General features: G+C 38.0%; 1 pseudogene; it reads right to left on the bottom strand.

Moving 5' to 3' along the window:
- Positions 1 to 6264: 6264 nt before the first annotated feature.
- LOC101419266 (ubiquitin-conjugating enzyme E2 C pseudogene) lies at positions 6265 to 7155 on the bottom strand (annotated as a pseudogene).
- Positions 7156 to 7946: the final 791 nt, after the last annotated feature.

The raw sequence follows: 7946 nt of genomic DNA, 5'->3' as shown, positions 1-7946 counted from the left end.
GCTATCTCGTTGTAGTTTTGATTTGCATTTCCCTAATAATTAATGATGTTGAGCATGTTTCATTAGCTTTTTAGCCATTTGTATTTCTTCTTTGGAGAAATATCTATTCAACTCTCTAGCCCATTTTTTAAATGGGTTATCTTTTTATTTTCAAGATATAGGATATATATGCTGAATATTAGACCTTTATCAGATAAATGGTTGCCAAATATTTTCTCCCATTGAGTAGGCTGCCTTTTCACTTTCTTGACAAAGTCCTTTGAAGTGCAAAAGTTTTTAATTTTGAGGTTCCATTTATCTATTTTATATTTCCTTGCTTGCACTTCGGGTGTAAAGTTTATGAAACCATTTCCTATGACAAGATCTCATAGAGGCTTCCCTACATTATCTTCTAGGAGCTTTATAGTCTTGACTCTTATATGTAGATCTTTGATCCATTGTAAGTTAATTTTTGTATAGGGCATGAGATGGTGATCCTCTCACATTCCTTTGCATATGGACATCCAGTTCTCCAAGCACCAGTTGTTGAAGAGGACATTCTGTCCCACTTGAGTCACTTGGTGGTCTTGTCGAATATCAGGTGACCGTATATGTGAGGTTTTGTATCAGAACTCTCAACTCAGTTCCATTGGTCAGTATGTCTATTCTTGTGCCAATAACATGCACTTTTGACCATTAGCTCTATAGTATGCTTTATAGTCAGGTAGCGTGATTCTTCCAATTTCGTTTTTCCTTTCCAATATGTTTTTGGCTAGTTGTGGCCCCTTGCCCTTCCAAATAAATTTCATAATTAGCTTTCACAACTCATTTAAAAAATGTAATTTTTATTGGATTTGAGTTAAACCTGTAAGTCAATTTCGGCAGGACATCTTAATGTTTAGTCTTCCAATCCATGAAAATGGAATATTCTTATTTAAGTCTTCTTTAATTTCCTTTAGCAATGTTGTGTAGTTTTCTGTGTACTCATCCATTACATATTTAGTATCGTTTCTTCCTAGGTATTTGATTCTTTTAGTTGCTATTGTAAATGGAATTTTATTCTTGATTTCCTCCTTGGATTGCTCATTATTGGCGTACAGAAATGCTATGGATTTTTGTGTGTTGATCTTATAGCCTGCCACTTTACTCAACTCATTTATAAGCTCTAGAAGCTTTGTTGTAGATTTCTCAGGGCTTTTTATGAATAGGATCATGTCATCTGCAAATAGTGAAATGCTTACTTCTTCCTTCCCAATTTGGGTGCCTTTTGTATCTTTTTCTTGCCTAAGTGCTCAAGCAAGTACTTCTAACACATAGTTAAGTAAGAGTGGTGACAGTGGGCATCCTTGTCTTCTTCCAGATCTTAAAGAGAAAGCTTTTAGGATTTCATCATTGAATATGATGTTAGTTGTGGGTTTTTCATATATACCCTTTAACATGTTGATGAAAGTTTCCTTCTATTCCTATCTCTTGAAGTCTTTTCAAGAAAGGTGCTGTATTTTGTCAAACATTTTTTCTGCATCATAGAGATGATCATGTAATTTTTATTCCTTCAATCGTTAATGTGTTACTAAATTGATTTTCTTATGTTGAACCATCTTTGCATATATCGGGGATGAAACCCACCTGGTCATGGTGTATAATTCATTTGATTTGTTGTTGAATATAATTAGCAAGTATTTTGCTGAGGATTTCAGCATCCAGGTTCATTAGAGAGAATGGCCTGTAGTTTTTTCTTGTGGTGTCTTTATGTGACTTTGGTATAGGGTGATGTTAGCATCATAGAATGAGTTAGATAATGTTTCCTCCACTTTTTTTGGAAGAGTTTAAGCAGGGTTGGTGTTAGGAATGATTGGTAGAATTCACCTGTGAAGCCATCTGGCCTTGGGCTCTTCTGAACTGGGAGGTTTTTGATTAATTCAATTTCATTACTTGTGATTGGTTTGTTGAGTTCATCAGTTTCTTCTTTTGTCAATGTAGGCTGCTTGTGTGTTTCTAGAAATTTGTCTATTTCATCTAAGTTATCCATATTGTTGGTCTATGATTTTTCAAAATACCCTTTTATGATACTCTTGATTTTTATGGGACCAGTGTTGATAACCTCTCATTTTTTATATATTTGCATCTTCTTTTTTGTTAGTCTAACTAAGGGTTTGTCAATTTTATTAATCTTCTCAAAGAACCAGATTTTGGTTTTATTAATTTTTTTCTAGTGTTTTTTTGTTTTTGTTTAATTCTCAATTTCATTTAGCTCTGCACTAATCCTTGTTATTTCCTTCTTTCTGCTTGTTTTGGGGTTAGTTTGTTGTTCTTTTTCTAGTTTCTCCAGATGTGTGATGAGGTCTTTGAGATTAGCTCTTCTTTTTTAAATATAGGAATTTATGGCTATAAATTTCCCTCTCAGCACTGCTTTTGCTACACCCCATTAAGTTTTGATACATAATATTCTCATTTTCATTCAGTAGTTACTGATTTCTTTTGTAATTTCCTCCTTGACCCACTGTTTGGCTAACAGTGTGGTGTTTAAATTCCTTATCTTTATGCCTATTCTGGTTCTCTACCCCTTATTGATTCCCAGCTTCATTCTACTAGGGTCAGAGAAATTAGTTGTAAAATTTCATTTTTTCTGAATTCGTCGAGAGTCTTCTGTGACCTGACATGTGTTCCATCCTGGAGAATGGAAAAATCTGTCCATAGGGTGCCAGCTGGGTGCCCGACAAACTGGTGGATCACTCTCTGTATCCCTTAAGAAGTACCAGAGGGAAACATGTGGATCAAGCAACTAGGCAACCCCCTACCACATGGAAGGTCCACGATTTGGTTCCGAAAGAAGACGAGCAAGATAGTGAGCTGACACTACGGGCTGGCATGGAGAGGTGATGCAACAAGACAACACAACATGATGATGCCACAAGGTGACACAATAGGGAACCAAAATAGGAGACACAACAAGCAGGGAACAGAGGTGGCTTAAGCAATAAGGCACCTCCCTCCCACATGGGAGGTCCTGGATTCAGTTCCCAATGCCTCCTAAAAAGAAGTGAAGCAGACACAGAGGGCACACAAGCAGACAGTGAGCACAAACAGCAAGGGGAGGGGGTAGAAATACATTTTTAAAATAAATCTTTGGGGGAAAAAAAGGGTACCAGGAATTGAACCAGGAACCTAGTATATGTGAGGAAAGTGTTCCTCCACTGAGCCACACTCACTCTACAGATTAGGTAAGCTTGTGAAAGCTTATTTGGATCTCTGCCCATCCCCTTTCCCTCAGGCAAATTGGGCTTCTAACAGTTTGCTGGCTATCTCTACTTGCTTCCCTCTCTCCCAGGTTCCATCCAGCCCCTCATTGACCTATTACCAAGGATATCTGCCTTGAGGGTGAGGCAAATGTGCCATTTCCAGCCACAGGGGCAAGTAATTCACAGTTTTCATTTAGCCTCTTTCTCTCTGTCCCTCTCCCTCCTGGATGATGCATGCGCAGCACTCTCCTGGCCTGCAGATCTCCAAAGCAGCTCCCTTGGATAGCTTTTTGCCCTTTTTCCATTGTTTTTGTGACAGAGTTGAGCACTGCCTACCTACTTCCACACCATCTTCCTGGAAGTCTGCTTTATTGACTTATTGCACGAAGATGGCTATGCATAAGGTAAATATTTCATATTAATGACATGAACTTTAAAATACATAACCAATGCTGTATTCTTTGAATTTTTCAGTTCATTTCAGTCTATTTGAATCCACAATACCTGATGTGTCTGTAAAATATGCTGCTTCTTGAGACCTACTAACCTACTGATCAGACCCTGTGTATGGGTCAAGGAAGTTTTTTTGGTTTTTTTTCACTTTTTTTTAAATTGAAGTTTATCATTGATACTTGAACATACATAAACAATAAGTGTATAGAAAGATATGTGAAATTTACAAAACAAGCATTTCATCATATAGGGCTCCCATACATCTCCCCACCACCAACATCTTGCATTGTTGTGAAACATTTGTTACAAACTCTGAAAAAGCATCATCAAAATATTACTACTAACTATAGCCAATATCTTAGTGTATTTCCCAACCCATCCAATTATTAATCCCCTATATTAGAATTACATATTTGTTAGAGTTCATGAGAGAATGTTCTCATATTTGTTCTGTTAACCACAGTCCATCATCCACCACTGGATTCCCTGTTATACAGTCCCATGCTTTGTACAATTCATTCAAAGTGTATACTCAGAATTGTGCGGTCATCAGGTCACTTTTAGAATGTTTTCATTACTCCAAAAGGAAAAATCCCATACCCTCTCATACCCCACTATTACTGTCTCTTAGGGTTGAAATAATACTCCTTGCTATTGCTGCAAAATATTACTATTTAAAGAAGACCTGAGGAAATAGAAGAACATTTCAATCAAGGATGAGAAGACTAAATATCTTAATATGTCAATTCTATCCAAATTGATATACAGATTCAGTGCAATCCCGGTAAAAATTCCAACAGCCCTTTTTTTTAAGAAATGGAAAATTTAATTATCAAATTTACTTGGAAGGGTAATGGGCTACATATAGCCAAAAACATCTTAAAAAGGAAGAATGAAGTTGGAGGACTCTCACTTCTGGACCATATTACCTAACTACAGTGGTAAAAACAGCATCATAGTCACATAAAGATAGACATATAGACCAATGGAACTGAACTGATGGTTCCAAAACAGACCCTCACATCTATGGTCAAGTGATTTTTGACAATGCTGTAAGTCCACCCAGCTGGGATAGAACAGTCTATTCAACAAATTATGCTGGGAGAACTGGATATCCATATCCAAAAGAAAGAAAAAGGACCCCTATCTCACACCTTATACAAAATCAACTCAAACTAGATCAAAGACCTAAATATAAAAGTGAGAACCATAGAATTCCTAGAGGAAACTGCAGGAAAACATCTTCAAGACCGGGTGGTAGGTGGAGGTTTCTTAAACTTTACACCAGAAGTATGAGCAACAATAGAAAACATGGATAAATGGGATCTCCTCTAACACTTTTGTGCTTCTCCCTTCAGTTTTGCCAGTGTGTGTCTCCATCTATCTTGGAGCACTCAAGTTAGGTGCATAAATATTTATCAGTTATTTCTTCTTAGTGAACTACCTCTTTTATTAATATATAATGATATCCTTCATCTCTCAATCTCCACTTGCCCATTCCACTCTGGTCTGGCCAGAGCTGAGATACTAGAGGGTTTTGCCAGCCCAATTCACTGAAGAGAAACCACTCTCTGCCCTCTACTGCACTCTCTGTCTTCCCAAGGAGGTAGAGATCTGTTCCCCTCTCAGTTGGCTGAAGTGAACTACGGGATTTATCCAGGCAGTTCGCTTTAAGGGTATAAGATATGTGCCATTCCAGGCCACAAGGGTTAGTAACTCAGTTTTCTGTTCATCTGACACTTGTTTCAACTTATTCTCTTTAGTGTTGCCTGATTTAACTGACCAAAACTGGGCCAAGGACCCACAAAGTGAGCACAGACTAATTCCAAGGAACAAGTTCCTAAGAACCAGTTTCTCTGCAGCGGCCTCTCTCCCCATTCCTTCCTTGATACTGTACCATAGTACCCTTGCCTCTGGAATCTAAGCAACGCTGTCTGGCTTCCCTCTGAGTTCACCTGCACCTGCTTATGCCCAGGGAGACCTCCCACGGGCCTGTCTGCACTGTTCTCCCCATCATTCACCTGCATCCTGCAAGGCCACTCAAGGAAGTGTTTTTAACAAGCACCCCAAATGCATTCTAAAATTCAAGATCCGTTGTACTCAATTATCATTCCTTAGATTTTCCTATTAACAAACACTATATTTTGCATTGGAAAACTATGCAAAAGCCTGCTCTGTAGTTAATATGGACTAGTTGTTTTCCAAATATGCTGGATCCTTTCTAAGTTCTTTGTTGTTGTTTTAGCTTTCTGTCACAATACTTTACAGGTTCTAGCCATTGTTTTTGTTTTTGTTTTAACCAAAATGCATTTTTAAAATATTATTCATCACAAGGACTCAAAAGAGACAATCAGAAAACAGAAACAAAACAAAAATGACCTCACCTATATAGGAAAGGACAGATCATATCAAGAAAAAATAAAAAGCACAGGGGACCAGATATGGCTTAGGCAGTTAGGTACCTGCCTCTCACATGGGAGGTTTGGTTCCTGGTGCCTCCTGAAAAAAACAACAAGCAAGGCAGATGATAAGGCCAATTCAGGGAAGCTGATGTGGTTCAGTGATTGATTGTATGCTGGCCTACCACACGCAAGGTCCTGGGTTAGATTCCCAGCCCCTGCTACTTCAAAAAAAAAAAAAAAAGACAACACAGAGAGAGAGGCTGAACAGTCCAGGTCAGGGCTCTTGGATAGAGACTTGCTTTGAGTAGGTCTCTTGCAGGTGCTTCTCAAAGGCTATGCGGTTTTTCCAGAGCTTGGCAGCATGCATGCTCAAAGGGCTATTGGTTTGGGTTCTCCCAGCAGGCTCCGAATGGAGAGGAGGATGGTCCTGACATCATATAAGACAGACCATTTGCCCTTCAGGATGTCCAGGCAGATGTTACACTGGGTGTCCATGTTGGGATGGCAGCAGGGTGTAAGGAACTTCACTGTGAATGCATTGTAGGGGTAACCACTGAGGAACTCCAGGGAGAGACTATACCTCAGGCCTTCATATACTGTGCCAGCTGCTCCATGGATGGTCCATGGACCATGGTCCTCACCCATCCATGGTCGTCTGATTCAGGGGAGGCCAAAATTCCTTTGTCACCAGACATCATGAGGGGCATCAACTCCTGCTGGAGCCTCTTGCCCAAGAAGCCCCAGGCAGCATCCCCACTGGGCTCGGTTACCTTATAAGTGGCAGGGAAGCTCACAGCAGCTGGGTCGCAGTTCTGAGAAGTCATTTGGACAGTGGTGGCAGGAGACCAAAGCTTGGAGAACAAGACTGCAGTTCTATCCATTCTTTTTTTTTTTTTTTTTTGTAATGGATACTCTTTTATTTTTATTAGAGAAGTCATGAGCTTATGAAACAATCATGTACAATGTAGAGAATTCCCATACATCATCCTTCCACCAACAACTTGCATTCTTAAAGGCTCAAATGCTACTCTACCATGAAGTCATCAATGATTGTCTTCCTTGTAAATGCTTTAGGACTTGGTCTACATTAACTTTATAGTAATTACACTACACCAAATAAATTGTTACCCACAAGTCTATAAGCTCCTCCTGGACAGCAAAAACTGTACCTGATATATCTTAGAATACTAGTATAAGTGATACTCAATAAATATTGATTATTAAAAAAAAGACAATGAACTGCTCCTAATGAATTAGTGCAAATAAATATTAAATTCTTCTGGGGATGAAATAACTGGTGGAAACCAAGTATCTAAGTTACTATTACCTCCTACAAAAAAAAAACAACAAACTTGAGCAATATTTGGAAAATAGGAGATACTCCATGATCTCTGAAGGGATGACTTAAATGGCTAAAAGAAACAAAAAATGAACTAGTTGACAAATAGAACTGAATTCTTCAGATAAAGCAGGGTTAGCTATTAAGACACTATACTATAAATAACTTTCTTCTGGGTGTTTAAACAAGAAATTGATATATATATACACACTTGGAAAAACAATATTTATAATATATAGTGTACTCATCATAATATACAGAAATATTACAACATAGTTTAAATTTCCTATATCTGCACATTTTATTAATATCTTAGGGATTTTATATTAAATATATCTTGAGATTTTTGTCATCTACCTCATGTACTAAAGCAATTTTTTTGGTGGGGAAGGTTATATGTAATCATCATTACTATATCAATTTAGTATTCTTCAGGGTGTTTGAAATACAATGGTATTTCAAACCATTGAAATCATTGTCACAACAGTCCTATAATATGTATTAGAAATGACAAGTTCTGAATATTCAAGGAAA

Source organism: Dasypus novemcinctus, chromosome 2 (assembly GCF_030445035.2).
Source record: "Dasypus novemcinctus isolate mDasNov1 chromosome 2, mDasNov1.1.hap2, whole genome shotgun sequence".
Classification (NCBI taxonomy): domain Eukaryota; kingdom Metazoa; phylum Chordata; class Mammalia; order Cingulata; family Dasypodidae; genus Dasypus; species Dasypus novemcinctus.
The sequence above is the reverse complement of the archived record's forward strand: the minus strand, read 5'-3'. Positions and strand labels throughout refer to the sequence as shown.